A 15,492-nucleotide genomic window follows, 5' to 3' on the forward strand; every position below is an offset into this window, starting at 1 on the left:
AGCTTCTAAGGGTTGCGCATTATAGTGATTCCAGGCTCATTCACAAGATTTGAAAAGCAGTCCTCTACCAAAATGGTTGAATTATAACTTCCCACACTTGCAGTTCCCTTTCTCTAATGACAACATTGTACTTACCACCTGGTTAAGAGAACGGTGAATGTGATAGCTGACTTTGTTGGTTCCACGCCTTCCATGATCATTTACTTTAAGGGATTCTTGTATCCAAACAACAAAAGTTATCTGGGTTGAATCAGATGTAACTTCTTGGGTAACACATAGAAGGTAACCAAGGCATGTAAGAATGGATAACCACTACTGACAAAGGATGATAGTGGGGTCCATAGGTCTCCAACTGTTGCAAGTGTTCAACCAACTAAAGAAATAATTTACCACCAAGTAGGTTAAGCATGACCTTTCTTCATGATGCAGTTGCATAAGAGTTAGGTTGACTTGTTCCATAGCAAAACCAATCTACTGGAACTACTTTTCCCTTTATGGCTTCCTTTTTAGGATCAGTCGGTAGCTCTGATATTGAAAATCTATTGATTGACACCATTCCAAAAGTTTCTGGCTCACACTGGCACAAATGGGTACAAAGAATCTTGTTTCATCATATAAGCACTATCTATACAACAAGACATTGCCCACAAGGTAATCCATGGAACCAAGACAAACACCACTTTCTACGCAAAGGATGATCCATATCAAAACTGAGATTGTAGATTTCTACCCCTTTTGGGTTTTGGTTCATATTTCACCAATTATCACTCACATCCCCATGAAATTTGGTAGAAATACAGATCCATGAGTCTTCTAACCTCTGACCAAAATTCAGCTCAAAGAGGTACCATTTGTGTAGGCAGAACATATACATACTAAACTTGTTCGGTGCTAAAACGGCAGCATTCCTGACTGACAAGACATCTCTCAACTCCACAGTTTAATTCACTAGTTGATGAAATATATCCTTCATGGCTATCAATCCATCGTTTCCTTGCTTGAGATTAGCTTTGTTACTAGCAACCAATCAATTGGCTCTCAGCACTAAAATTTCCAAAGCTCCACACTTAACTACAACAATTGTGGCTGACGCTTAACAATTGGTCACCTTCAAAGCCAGGAGATAAGGATTCATGATAAAGATGGTTGACTTTAGTCGTATCACCACGATGCACATAAAGATCAAGACTTAGGAAAACTAGATCATAAGCATAATGGTGATGATCGATGCTTGTTCAACAGATAACTTGTCCAACATTAAGTGTTGTGTGTCCTTTGATTCGGCATGGATGACCAATGTTGCTCATTAAATGACCATCATCATTGCAGGAATAGTTAAATAGTGTCACTTGTCTACCATCTCTTGCAGTCTGTTAATGTTTATGTCAGTGACCTGTTCTTCAAAGGTTATCCTCTTTGTAACTTCATAGGAAGTTCTCTTACTTGCACGTGAAGTAAGGATCTTCTGATCAAATCTAGATAGATAATTAAGGACAAACTCATGATGAGATGACACCTGGGTGTAGTTCTATAATGGATCATGGCTAGCAACAACGATACCAGTGCGTGCCGAGCAGCACAACCATGTGTCGGCCGCCACAAGGGGCTCTCGGTTTCGTCGCGGCACCATCAATCGTTAACCAAGACACCATTACCGAACATACAATCCAAAAGAAATCTCCCATGGCAAAAGTTGGGTTGTATAGCAGCGAGCACCATGCATAAGAGGGATAGCAAACAAAGGTAGCCATGAGATTAGAGGTCCACAGGGAGGTGATTTAAAACATAGTACTAGAGAACATAGATCACATGATATTAAGACGGATAAACACCCAGAGACTCAAGAGAGTTGGAGATAAAACGATTGGGATTTGAAAGATTGAGTCAATACACAGATTAGGGGATGGAGACACAACATTCAAGAGCTAACAACCATGCACAAACTCAAGCTCTTTATCATTGGAATCTACTTGGAGATAACCATGAGATTAAAGTGACATGAGTGTTATTCTAAGATAAGGCTCTTCAACACTCGCATGCTTACTAAGGACAAAAAGGTAACAACTATGACACTACCTAGTTAACAACACATCCACTCATGTATCAAGGTTTTAAGCAAACATGTGAGAACATGAATCACACTATCTCCAACAATCATTACTAAGCACAAAGTTTTGCAGATAACAAGCAGTCATCTAAAGCAACACTAGTACACCTGAACATACATAACATGATGGTAAGGTGTTTTTATCTTTTACTTTCTTTTACTAGAAAGGTGCATATTTGTTCTCCAGTTGTGAAAACAAATTTTTAACTTATGCTTAAAAGACTAGTCATCTTAGAGATGTGCATCATACTGACAGGATGCACAGATCAACCACAACACGGGCAAAACAAAGCTAATCACACCTTATTTTCAATTATAGCCATTCAAGCAACATGGAGCAAAACATTTCATCTAACTCCACACAAGCAAGATGACACACATTGATTCACAAGTTATTTATTACTGGAACAAGGGTGAGATAAGCATAGTTATACATAAGGCAACAATCATGATGATGCATGCTTCGTCCTATTCGTCCTCACAAAATTGCCAGCCTAAGGTGGCAATCACGTTCTATGTCGGTGGCATAACACGTACACTCTCGTCATATAGCTAGTCGTAATATTCAATTTACGCATCCGTGGTTAGTGTACCTGCAGAAAATTCATTTCAGCCCACCCACAGTATGAAACATGCAGTACAAGATTTAAAAGCTATGCGCTCCACACACGTGTATCCCATACCCGTATGTGTAGTGCTACTACCCACATCATCGTCCTAGTGACGGCATCGCCTCTAAGGACGGAATCACCCATCATGCGATACCTTTTCATAAGCACATGTAAAATGTGCACATGATCCAGTACCAAAAGCACTTCCCTAGATCGGCGGTGTATCCGATCATGCTCTCACAACTCACACTTACCGAGGCGTAGAGGAAGAAATGATCCATACATTACCATTCAAATGAATGGCACTCATACTATTGCACGCCGTATGAGCAACGAAACAGAAATATGATGCAGAAACCCCCAAGTCAGTACTTAAATAAGCCACCTAAAGGTCCTTATTTGGGCATAAAGGAAATGACCACTGGCATACTTAGATAAAACCATTTCAGATTTGAACACACCTATATCTACAATAGCTATAAGCTATCAAAAACTAATTTTAGAAAACAAAATCTTTTGTTTTAAATACACATATGACAAGTTTAATGTTGAACTTTGCTCCGATACCAGCTGTAACAGAACCGCCCAATTTACAAGAGATCAACTACGAAAAACTCCCACCAAAGCAGTTGCTTTAACGTAATCGAACTCTCATAAACCCGGTAGTCCGTGAAATCACGAGGGATTTCAAACCAACCATCTTACAAGCCAAGATCGTAGTGATTCAACATAACAAGTCACATGTTACATCCATTTCACAAGTAGTTTGATATACATCGGAGTTCAAGGTAGTTATTACAACTTGAGTTGAAAAGTAGCGGAAGCAAAGTAATTTGAAACTAATATTGCCCCTATTTCAAATACATGCCAGTATCCAGGTCAACTCCAACAAAAGCAACATAGATGAGGTAACTAAGAAGGATCATGCCCATGATCTTACTCCTCTAATATGGTAGGAGTCGTCCAACTCTTGCAGTAGTCATGATACATCACAACCTGCAACAAGTGGGAATAAACCCTGAGTACGAGAAGGTACTCAGCTAGACTTACCCGTCATAAACCAGGAATAATATGACACCAAGGAGTATGCAAGGCTTTATTGGTGGAGCTAGCTTGACAACACTTTTTGCATAAAAAGCTTAAGTTGCGACTAAGTAACCTCTCAGGTATTTAGCTCAAGTTAATAATCATTAACCTATCATCTAGATTAGCACCTGTACTAAAGCAATCACTTGATTAAGATACAACCATAGTACCCATATTTGATGTGGCATTTCCAACATCATCATCATACCATAACCATCCAAGTGTTCCATAAACATTACTACGATGACGAAGCTCAAGTCAAGTGCTCACTATCCAGGAGCGATGGCGATTCGATTCGATTTCTGACCAGCTGGCGAGTTATTCCCCACACAAACCACACTCACTGATCCAGTGAGCTACAGGTCACCGTATTACACTATCCAGGACCATTTCGCGGGTTCGGCAGGCACCGCCAGTACCCGAGGACCGTTCCGGCGACCGAGGTATCCAAGGTATACCAAGGTTGCGCGCCGCGCCCTCGTCGTTCTCCTCAACCATCACCAATACAGCGCATGGCGGCTCGACTCCCGGCCCGGATAGTGTTCAGGCTTCGCGGTCGGAACGACTTATCCTTCCAGCTAAGTGTGGGGCATGCGTTCAACATGACAAGAGGGCCGTCAACGATCGGTCCTTAATCGACACAGGCGGGGATAGGTAGGCACCCAAGACCTCCATGCCTTGTTGCTTCTCTATCATCGTCCCGCCCGGTCTCCAATTATTCATCCTCATCACTTGGTTATTTCCATGATAGCATATATAGCCAATCTTTTCAGGTGTCCGCCTATCTTGCTCAGGTGACAGGACATCACCTGGCTTCTACCGGTCTAAGCATAGCTAAGCATTTAGATTCGACCCTGAATCTACATAGGGTTATAGGTATATTTGCTGGACAAGGAGTGTTATATGCAGCAAGGGTTTCACCCAACTCCTATACTTAATGAAACAGTACATATATAACATATATTGTCAATTGCATTCAAAAGTAGTGGGAGACTTATAATGCTCCGGGGCTTGCCTGGGATCAACACTGAGTCAGTTCAGTTAGTTGCTCCGTCTTGGTGACATCTAAGGTCACAACGCTTGCTTAGTCCTTCCACCTTCGGGGTGGGTCCATCCAACACCGTCTTCGGGTTTGTTCCCACACCAAGACCTTCACGTGATTCATCTAGCGCACCTAGATGAGATGCAAGATGCAAGTGCATGAATATAAAGAATAATAACACAACATGCATGACATAAAAGTATGCAAGACACAGGCATCTAAAGTTATTTAGCTAACATCACACAACCAATTATATAGAGCAAATATATCAATCATGACACAAGTTTAACAAGTTTACAAGTGTATTACTTAAATCACCATTAAAGACATGAATCATACTTAGATCACACAAAGTAAAGCAATCAAGCATTCATGTATTTCAGCAATTCTGGACATACATGCAACAACTCAGTAATTAAATCACAACTGGAGTTACACAACTCCAAAAACTATGCAATAGGACATTCTGGAAATAATATAAAATTATCTACAATTCATATTTAATCATCTCAGTATGATTAACAAGTTAACCAAGTCAAACATGCATAACCATAGAATCTGGTCCCGGAATTTCCAGAGAACAAGCATTTCAAAGGATGAACTTCATACTACTGTAACTCATAAACCACTTAGCCAAATGATATGAAACTTTACCACAATATATACTAGTAAATTATCTACATCTTTTCTATATACAAGTTTCACAGCAAACATCATTTATATCATGGAATTAGTTGCATAAATAAAACTGCTCATGCTGTCCAAACAGTAGAGGTACATTTACAAACAGAAAACTGATAGACAATTCAAAGCAGCATAACTGGAGTTGTAGACCTCCAGCAAACATAATTCTTATATTTGTGGAAAGATTATAAAGTTGCCTACAACTTTCTTATTATCATCTAAATATGATTCCACAGTTATCAAGGTCAATTAATCCCATGAAGGCATCTCTGTCCAAAACATAGACAGAATCTGCCATGCTACATTAAACAGCTATAACTTGAAGTTCATATGTCCATAATTTATGATTGTGTACTTTCTAGAAAGCTTACGAAATTGTGAACAACTTTGTTATAAACATCTAGAGCTAAATATACAACTAACAAGGTCTTACATTACAAACAATGCAATTCTGTCTGGGTTTAGACAGAAACTGGAACAGTACTTTAAACCACTATAACTCAACATGTGCTCAAGCAAAAATTGTGCTATTTATCTTTTTGCAAAGCTCATGAAAAGTACTAAAACTTATATATTTTCATTAAGGCATGATTCGCAACTGAACTGAGCCAAACAATACAAACATGCAGATCCACTCAGAATAGGAGCAAAGGAACACAGGGAACTTGTTATTTTTGTAACTCTTAATATATTGTTCCTAAATTCATGAAACTTTTACCAGTCATCAAATATAATATGAAAAGCATGTCATAATATTTTCACATTTGTTTGGGCAATAACACAGCAGTTATGAAAAAGACAAATATAACAAGGAATTAAAACCTAACTGAATAAATCTATTTTTACGACTAAAACTTCAAACTAAACCATGCCATATTATAGATCTAATGCATAGAGCATTTCACAAGGATTCCAAAAAGTCCACATTTGCTATTTTACGACTTTTCTGTGAATTACTATGCATTTGCAAAGTTCATACAAGAAATCTGCAAAAACAAAGAAAAAGAAAACAGATCTTGCACCGGGAACCCTAGCTTTTTCAAGAATCGCGCCACAGCCCAGTAACACTATTCATATGAGTCTTGGCTTCACATCTGGAACCCTGGGTTGTTTCTTATTCTAATCCGAGGTCCCTGCCTTCTTCTTGTTACGGCAGCAGAGGACATGGCCGTTGTCGTCCGGCTTCGGGATCCACCTGAGAGCGGCCGGTGGCAGCAGGAGGCAGCCGGCGGCCTGGCCTCGGCTAGCCATGGCCACGCCCGGCCCTGGCCTTGGCCGGCTGCAGCCAGCAGCAGCAGGAGCTCGAGCTCTGCTTGTTCCATGACCATGGCGGAGCACACACTCAAAAACAAGCTGTGAGGGCGAGGATGGCGAGCAGGGAGTGGAGGAGGATGTGGAGGCGAGTGAGTGAGGGAGCGGTGAGCCCTTCTGGCTGTCCCAAACGCGAAATGGAGCAGCAGCAGAGGTGCAGCAATGGTGGGGCGCGCTCTGGTGCATGGCGACCACGCAGGCATTTCATCGAACACGTGGCGCGCGTCGGAGTAGGCAAGGTGGGAGGTGATTTTGGGCTTGTTCCTGGCCGAATTGGACCTTGGGCCAAAAAGGAAGTTTGCTCACCTCGGCCTGCTCTCCAACTTTGATTAAGGGACCAAGGTCATTAGACCAACAGAATAAGAGATAATTAGATGCCAAGTGATGAGTGTCAACGTATTGACGGTGATTAGCAAAACAAAGAATTGATGATCCAAACCATGTCAAACTTGATGCAACTTTTTACATGACCTTCTCCAAGTAATTGTCCACCACTTTTATTCTTGGACCAACTTTAGTTGCTTAACAAAAACACGAGAACACGGCATGCCAACGGGTCGATGTCCGTTTAGCGATAAAATAACTTTTTGCTGTTTTGAGAGCTACTTTTAGATATCCAAATGAGCTCCAAATTTGATAACACTTGATCCATTGGTTTTATCAAGAAGAGTACTCCAACTCATATTAAGGAATCTAATTGAGTTACTATATGAATTTGGATGCTAAAATGTCACAAAAAAGCTAACTTGCTGCTGTCACTTTCCGGGACTTAGAATTATTTCTCTGGGCTAAAAAGCAGCAGCTGATTCGAACTTTGAGCCTCTGTTTGGACTATTTGCAGGCTGATTTGGTTCTTGACCCTTGAATAAAGTTTCTTCTACAGAAGGAAAACTACAACTTTTATTTAGGGCCAATCCTCATAACTCCAACCGAAGTCAAACTTTCACTTTGGTCAATGCAGTATCCTGATAAAGCTCCAAATAGGATTTTAGACCAATTGAAGCATTTTCTTGACATAAGCTCAACATGAACCCTTCATGACTTTTGTTGTATAATTCATCTAGAGTCATATGAGTAAGTTTGCAAGGTTTGGTTGGTGACCCATGAATCCATTTCCTTAATAGAGTCATTCCAACAAGGATATAACTTATCATTTCATGTGACTTCTTGATTCCAAACTTCACCAAACTTTTCCAGAGACCAACATAGATTGGGATGGATATAAGACACATGGAAAAGGTTCCATTAGCATCATCAAAGCATACCTTTTAAAAAGGCATATATGCAAGCAAGGTTGCATCCACCAAGCCCAAGTTGGGGTTTACTTTCATAGATTGACTTTGACCTCTTTATTACCATTGAACTTGTCATGTTTGAGCTCAAACCTAGTACTTAGCAAGTGACAAACACCTAGGGTGTTACAGCACCCAATCCTGCGGATTGTTGTGGTAGCCTTAGGGTAGTGACAGCCCCAACGGTCGACGTATTCCACCTCGTTCGGATCGGTGTTTGTAGGACCGTAGTCGGAACTTCCTAGCCCCCTTCTCATCTCTTTCTGTGGTTAGTGTTCTGATGTCCCGATATAGATAATCTTGAAGTAATTCTTGATTCTCAGATCAACTAGAGAACTCTCAGAAAACTTCCTCTCTTCCCACCAAAAATAATCATATAGTTATCATTGGGCGATCTTGGATCTTAATTAGTACACTCACGTTCTCTGTGGAAAATCGATACTCTGGAATACTCCCGGGTGAAAGCTACATCGGTATCCGTGCGCTTGCGGATTTTTCTGTTTGCGTTTAAAATACCCAACAAAGGGGTACCCTAACCAACAGACATGACGAAAGCACCCATGTGTATATCGAGGGCCCCGACTCGACGCCCCCCGATCGCATATATGATCGTCAAAACAAGACAACGACCATGGCCTCGAACACGGAAAGAGCGTCGTGCGAATCAGCTAGGGCTCGACCAAACGGTGACCGTCGAATATGGAAACTGGCTCGTACGAATTGGCAGGCCTCGAGCACAGGGACGCCGCCCGCTGCCTGACGCGAGTACGGGAACCAGGGCATTTTCCGCGTTCCCACCCAACCCGACAGCCACGGGAAGAGTGATAGGAAGCAAGCACCCATCCAATCGCCCCTTTTTGCAGCCTTGTCCATCGAATGAGTCAGAGCATAATAGGGCGCAGCAAAGCGGACGAAACATCTCGTCACGACCCCCCTCGAGACGCCCAAAGTCAACGCTCCTATCAGATGACATCAAACCCTTGAGCGAGTGTGTTCCTTCCCTGAGAAGAGTCAGACGGTGAAAGACAGCACCTCAACCACCCCGACGCAACTGTAGCCACGACGTACAAGCGTGCCCACGGTTGAGCCAATCTAAGATCACACGCATAAGCCGGATTCAGTGGCACGCATAATCATCATCTAGGTACTGGGTAACAAGACAGCTTGAGGCCACGCCAGTACGGAAGCCTCGAGTAGGTCAGCGCACCACACCCCTATCGACCCCTACTCTGCGACCTACGCATGTAACCTAGGTCTCCCCTTGGGACTATAAAATGGGAGGCTCAGGAAAGGATAGGGGACACAAGACATACGTAGAAGAGCACCATACTCCATCCATCCACATCTGACCAGCTTGTATTCACCCTTGTACAAGCACTTAGGTGCAAGATAATACAAACACTCCCCCCCGCTGGACGTAGGACCTTCTCTTGCCCGAACCAGGATAAATCTTTGTGTCTTTCTTGCATCACCATCTGGAAAGGGGAGCACGCACACAAGTTTTACTCGTTGGTGTGACCCCCAGGGGGAAAACACCGACAGATATATTGGGACTTATTTGGGCTGCAATGAAGTTTTGTGCAGGTACTCTAACAGCACGTGTGTAAATCAATATTTACCATATTGAGAGACGAATGTATGCCACCGTTTATCCGTTAGAATGACAATTTTCTAAGTTTGTGAGGACGTACGGATCGTGCATGCATCATATCGCATTCATACATACATTCGGTCTACTTCTTCCCTTACTGTTGCCTCTTTTTAATTAATAAGTATTGCTTAAATAATCCTCTCTCACCCACAGTTATTCCTTTCCACAGATGGACGTGCCTGCCTCACCTCTCCCAGTGACACCTTTTTGTGCGAGTTTGGTACTCTTACCCTGCTTTGGAGAGTGCTGTAGTCAGTAGGGTACACTAAGCCACCTCAGTACTCCTGGTGGGAGGTGGATATGATAGGAGGCTTGCAGTGGTTTGCTGTGCAGTGAGTTGTCCCTCCACATAGGGGTAGGCCTGCATGGATAGGATGGACCTACAATTCGGTTGGGCAGACTCCATGGGAAGCAGCTCAGGTTGCAGCCCATGCCATGTTGCTAAACATCTATCAGAGGTTTGGTAATGAGCTGACAGGAGGGCCAGCGGCCTCCATTCCCCATGCTGACCCAGCAGCAGCGGAGTGGAAGCAGGCTGAAGGGTGTGCGTTAGTACTGCTATGAGCGCTATGATGGCTATGCTCAAGCTGTTCAATCAGTGAGAGGACACCTATGTGCAGGTGATGAGGGCTATTTGTTAGGCTCAGAAGATGCAATAGAAGGCTGAAAAGTGTGCTCGCAAGTTTCACAAGCAAGCTAGACTCTTGGAGCATGATCAGAAGGACCGCAATGTCTGGGAGGACTCTGTGGAGTATTGTAGGCAACAATGGGTGAAGGCCACTAGGGAGAGAGATCATAAGCAGGTGCAGATGAGTCAGTTGGCTAGGGAGAAGGAGACCTTGCAGGAGCAGTTAGTGCAGATCACTCGTGAGAGGGATACTGCGCTACGTGTTTCCGAGAACAGGCGCAGGGCATGGGAGTTGCACCGTGTTCAGTCGGCTAAGCGGGAGAACTACCTGCAGGATCAGATTGAGGCTGGTCTTTTGGAGATTCACCGCCTCAACAACTTGCTACACCCTATTCCTTGCCCTACACTAGTTTACCTGGATGTGGGAACTCAGGTGAACGTGGCTGATGATTATGGTATGGAGGTAGATGGACAGGCTGTGGCTGCACCACTCTTGCATGAGGATGTGGAGGACGAGGAGCTTGAGCCGGTTAGCGACGAGGATGGAGAGGTGATCTTCCACGCAGACTCGGGCGATGAGCCTAGAGTGTAGTGGGTAGTTGGTAGCCGTCTCGTGAGCTTCTTTTGTAGATCGACCTATGGTAGTCATGCCCTTGTAATCATGATGTAATCCTAAACTTTGATCTTAGTCCTGTGTCTGTGCTACGGTGATGTAATAACTTTATGTACTGGTTGTTGTAATGACTTTATCATGTTCAAACGGTTGTTGATGATATTCCCCTTTGTTGTGCAATTGATGGATATATGCATCATGTGCTGTGATTAGTGTTGTTGTTTTGTGGAATTGAATTATGGTGCCTAATTCTATAAAGTTATTCCCTCGAATACTTTTAGGTTTGATTATAAGTTCTTCTATGACAAATCTTGTCATCATTAATACTCACTGACTGTGTCTTTACAGATGTCTCGAGGCACTCGAGGTGTGGGAAATTGTGTAAACATGATTCCACCCCCTCCTCTACCACCGAATCTAGTAGAGTTGATGCAGGCGATTGTGGAAAATCAGAGGTTGCTAAGTGAGACCATTCGTCAAATGGCAAATTGGGATGGTCAGGACATACAACATGGGCCAGCACCTAATCAGTACAGCAGTTTCAAGGATTTCATGGATACCAAGCCCCCATCTTTCAGAGAGGCTGAAGAACCCCTTTAGGTGAAGGAATGGCTGAATACAGTGGAACAAAAGTTCCGCTTGCTTCGGCTAACTGAGGGTCCGAAGGTGGAGTATGCAGCCCATCAGTTACAGGGTCTGGCTGGTACCTGGTGGAATCAGCACAGGGAGGCTCTTCTAGACAATACTGTGGTTGACTGGAATCGCTTGTGTGAAGCTTTCAAAGGGCACTTCATACGTCCTGGGGTCATGGAGATGAAGCATACTAAGTTTATGCAGTTCACTCATGGCAACAAAACTCTAAAGGAGTATCTGCATGCTTTTAAGAAGATTGCTAGCTTGTGAGCACCTAAGCAAAGAAGATTGCTAGCTTCAAGTGGGGTCTTAGCCCCAAACTGTTGAAGACTATGGGCCGTACGGAGTGTGCCACCTACAATGAGTTTGTCAGTGATGCTCTTACTCAAGAGAATTACAACACTGTGTACACTGCGACTAAGACTCACAAGCGAGCTTTTGAGGCCGGGGCATCTCAATCCAAGGCTCCTATGGCATCTAAGCCTCAGTATCGTGCTCCAACTCCTAATATGCGATACCGTGCTTCAGCGAAGAAGAATCAGGCGAAGACAGGATTCTGCAAGGGGTACTCTATTGCTCTTCCTAGGGGGAATACTGGGCCTAGCTATGCCAAGACTCCACCTGCCAATTGTCCGTGCTGGAACTATAATCAGACGGGGCATTGGCAGAGCAACTGCCCTTACCCACCGAAGAAGGCCAACCAAGGGAACGTCCGTCATGGGCGTGTTCACTATACCACTGTGGAAGCCATCCCTGCTGGTGAGGTAGTCACGGCTGGTAAGTTCCTGGTTAACCAATGTGATGCACTTGTGCTTTTTGATTTGGGAGCATCGCATTCCTTTGTGAGTTCAGATTTTGTTTCTAAGCATAATATCATTGCAGTTACACTTGATAAAGGCAGTTATTGCATTAGTGCCACTGGAAATAATATTTCTACCAATCAAGTGGTTTTGGGGGCGACTCTGGAAATAGGGGACCATCAGTTTCTTGTTGGTCTGGTTTTTTAGCCTTGTGTGGGCATAGATGTAATTCTGGCAATGAAGTGGATGAGTGGTAACGGGGTTCTTATCGACACCACTACTCGCGTGATGATGTTGAGAGACCCTGGTACTAAGGAAGCATTCTTAGTGCAACTTCCTCGTGATATTTATATCTGCAGCATGATGATTGCAATTACATCTAGGGCCATCGAGGATATTCCGGTGGTGTGTGAGTGTCCAGATGTATTTCCTGATGACTTGCACGGGCTTCCTCCGGACAGGGATGTGGAGTTCAAAATTGAATTGCTCCGAGGTACTGCTCCTATCTCTAGAAGACCATATAGAATGCTGCCGAAGGAGCTAGCTGAGCTTAAGACCCAGTTAAATGAATTGTTGAAGAAGGGTCTTATTCATCCTAGTTCTTCTCCTTGGGGTTATCCAGCTATCTTTGTGAAGAAGAAGGATCAATCTTTGTGCATGTGTGTGGACTATCGTCTACTGAATGCGGTGACTATCAAGAATAGGTATCCTCTTCCTCGCATTGATATCTTGTTTGATCAGTTGTCTAAAGCTAAGGTATTCTCCAAGATTGATGTGCGGTCTGGGTACCATCAGATCAAGATCTATCCTGAAGATATACCCAAGATGGCTTTCTCAACGAGATATGGGCTGTATGAGTATCTCGTCATGTCCTTTGGTCTTACAAATGCACCGACACACTTCATGTATCTCATGAATTCGGTATATTCTTGCAATGAAGAAGAACATGCAGAGCATCTGCATGGAGTGTTAACTCGTTTACGTAAACATCAGCTTTATGCTAAGTTTGGCAAATGCGAGTTCTGGCTAAAGAAAGTACCTTTCTTGGGCCATGTCTTGTCTGAAGAAGGGATATCAGTGGATCCGGCCAAAGTGCAAGAAGTGCTGGATTGGAAGGTCCCAACTTCAGTGCACGAGGTTTGGTGTTTTCTGGGTTTGGTTGGGTATTATCGTCGTATGATTCTAGAGTTCTCAAAAATATCCAAGCCTATTACTGTCTTGCTTCAGAAAGATGAGAAGTTTGTGTGGACACCTAAATGTGAGGAAGCATTCCACAAGTTGAGGACATTGCTGACATCAGCTCCTGTCCTAGCTCAACCCGATATCAAGAAGCCTTTCGATGTCTTTTGTGATGCATCTAGTATCGGTCTGGGCTGTGTGCTTATGCAAGAAGGTCACGTTATCGCTTATGCTTCACGCCAACTTCGAAAACATGAGGTCAATTACACTACTCATGATTTAGAATTGGTCGCAGTTGTCCATGCTTTGAAGATCTGGAGCCACTATTTGTTGGGTAATCTGTGCAATATCTACAACAATCATAAGAGTCTCAAGTACATCTTCACCCAGTCTGAATTGAACATGCAGCAGTGAAGGTGGCTTGAGTTGATTAAAGATTATAATCTTCAAGTACACTACCATCCAGGCAAGGCAAACATGGTTGCGGATGCCTTGAGTCAGAAATCACACTGCCATTCAGTTCAGATTGAAGATCCATCCTTGTCACGTCTTATTCATCCACTAGTCCTTCACCAGATTGCCTTGGAAAGTTCTCTTCGTAATCGAGTAATTGAGTTGTAGCAAACTGATGTAGGAATCCACCATATAAAGAGAAGGATGAAAGAAGAAGAAACCATGCATTTCTAGGTCGATGAGAACAGAATTCAATGGTTCAAAGATTGACTTGTTGTACCAAAGAACCGTGAGCTCCGAAATTAGATCTTGTCTGAAGCTCATTCGTCCAAGCTATTTGTTCATCCTGGTAGTAGTAAGATGTATCAGGATCTCAAAACTCTGTTTTGGTGGACAAAGATGAAAAATGAGATAGCCTCTTTTGTTGATCGTTGCGATAACTATTGTCGCGTGAAGGCAGTTCACATGAAAGCAGGTTTACTTCAACCCTTGCCAATCTCTAGTTGGAAATGGGAAGAAGTAAGTATGGACTTTATCGCTGGACTCCCAACTTCTGTTAAAGGTTATGACACTATCTAGGTGATTGTGGATCGTTTGACCAAGGTCGCTTGTTTTATTCTAGTCCGAACTGAGTATCGCCCACATCAATATGCGGAGTTGTACTTCGAGCACATTGTCCATCAGTATGGTGTACCTCGCACTATCATGTTGGATCGTGGACCGTAATTCACAGCTCGTTTCTAGGAATGTCTTCACGAGAAAATTGGTACTCACTTGGTTCAGAGTTCTGCATATCACCCATAAATGGCCGGCCAAACTGAATGTGTTAACCAAATCCTAGAAGACATGTTGAGAGCATGTGCTCTCTCTTCAAAAAGTTCTTGAGTGAAATGGTTACCGTTAGCTAAGTTCTCTTACAACAATAGTTACCAAGAGAGCATCAAGATGGCTCATTTTGAAGCCCTGTATGGCCGAAAGTGTTGAACTCCGTTGAATTGGGTAGAGCCCGGGGAGCGAAGGTATTACGACATTGATTTCATGGACGAAGTGGAGCAGCAAGTCCGTACAATCCAGCAACATCTGGAAGCTCCTCAAGCTCGTCAAAAGAGTTATGCTGACAAGAGAAGAAAACCAATTGACTTTGTAGTCGGGGATCACGTGTAACTCAAGGTGTCTCCGATGATGACATCTTTTATGATGGCTTCTGCAAGACCTCTCTCCACCCTGCTGGGGATGAGGACTAAACCGTTGGGCGCTCTCTAACGACTTTGTACATATGATGCTTTTGGTGGATGTGATGAAACCCTGGCTGTAACAAGAACCAGTAATATGTTGTGAAAACTATGTTGCTTCCGCTACTTGAACTTGTGTTGTAATAACTTAAGTAAACTCCAATGTGGTG

This window comes from Sorghum bicolor, chromosome 3 (genome assembly GCF_000003195.3).
Source record: "Sorghum bicolor cultivar BTx623 chromosome 3, Sorghum_bicolor_NCBIv3, whole genome shotgun sequence".
Taxonomy (NCBI): Eukaryota; Viridiplantae; Streptophyta; class Magnoliopsida; order Poales; family Poaceae; genus Sorghum; species Sorghum bicolor.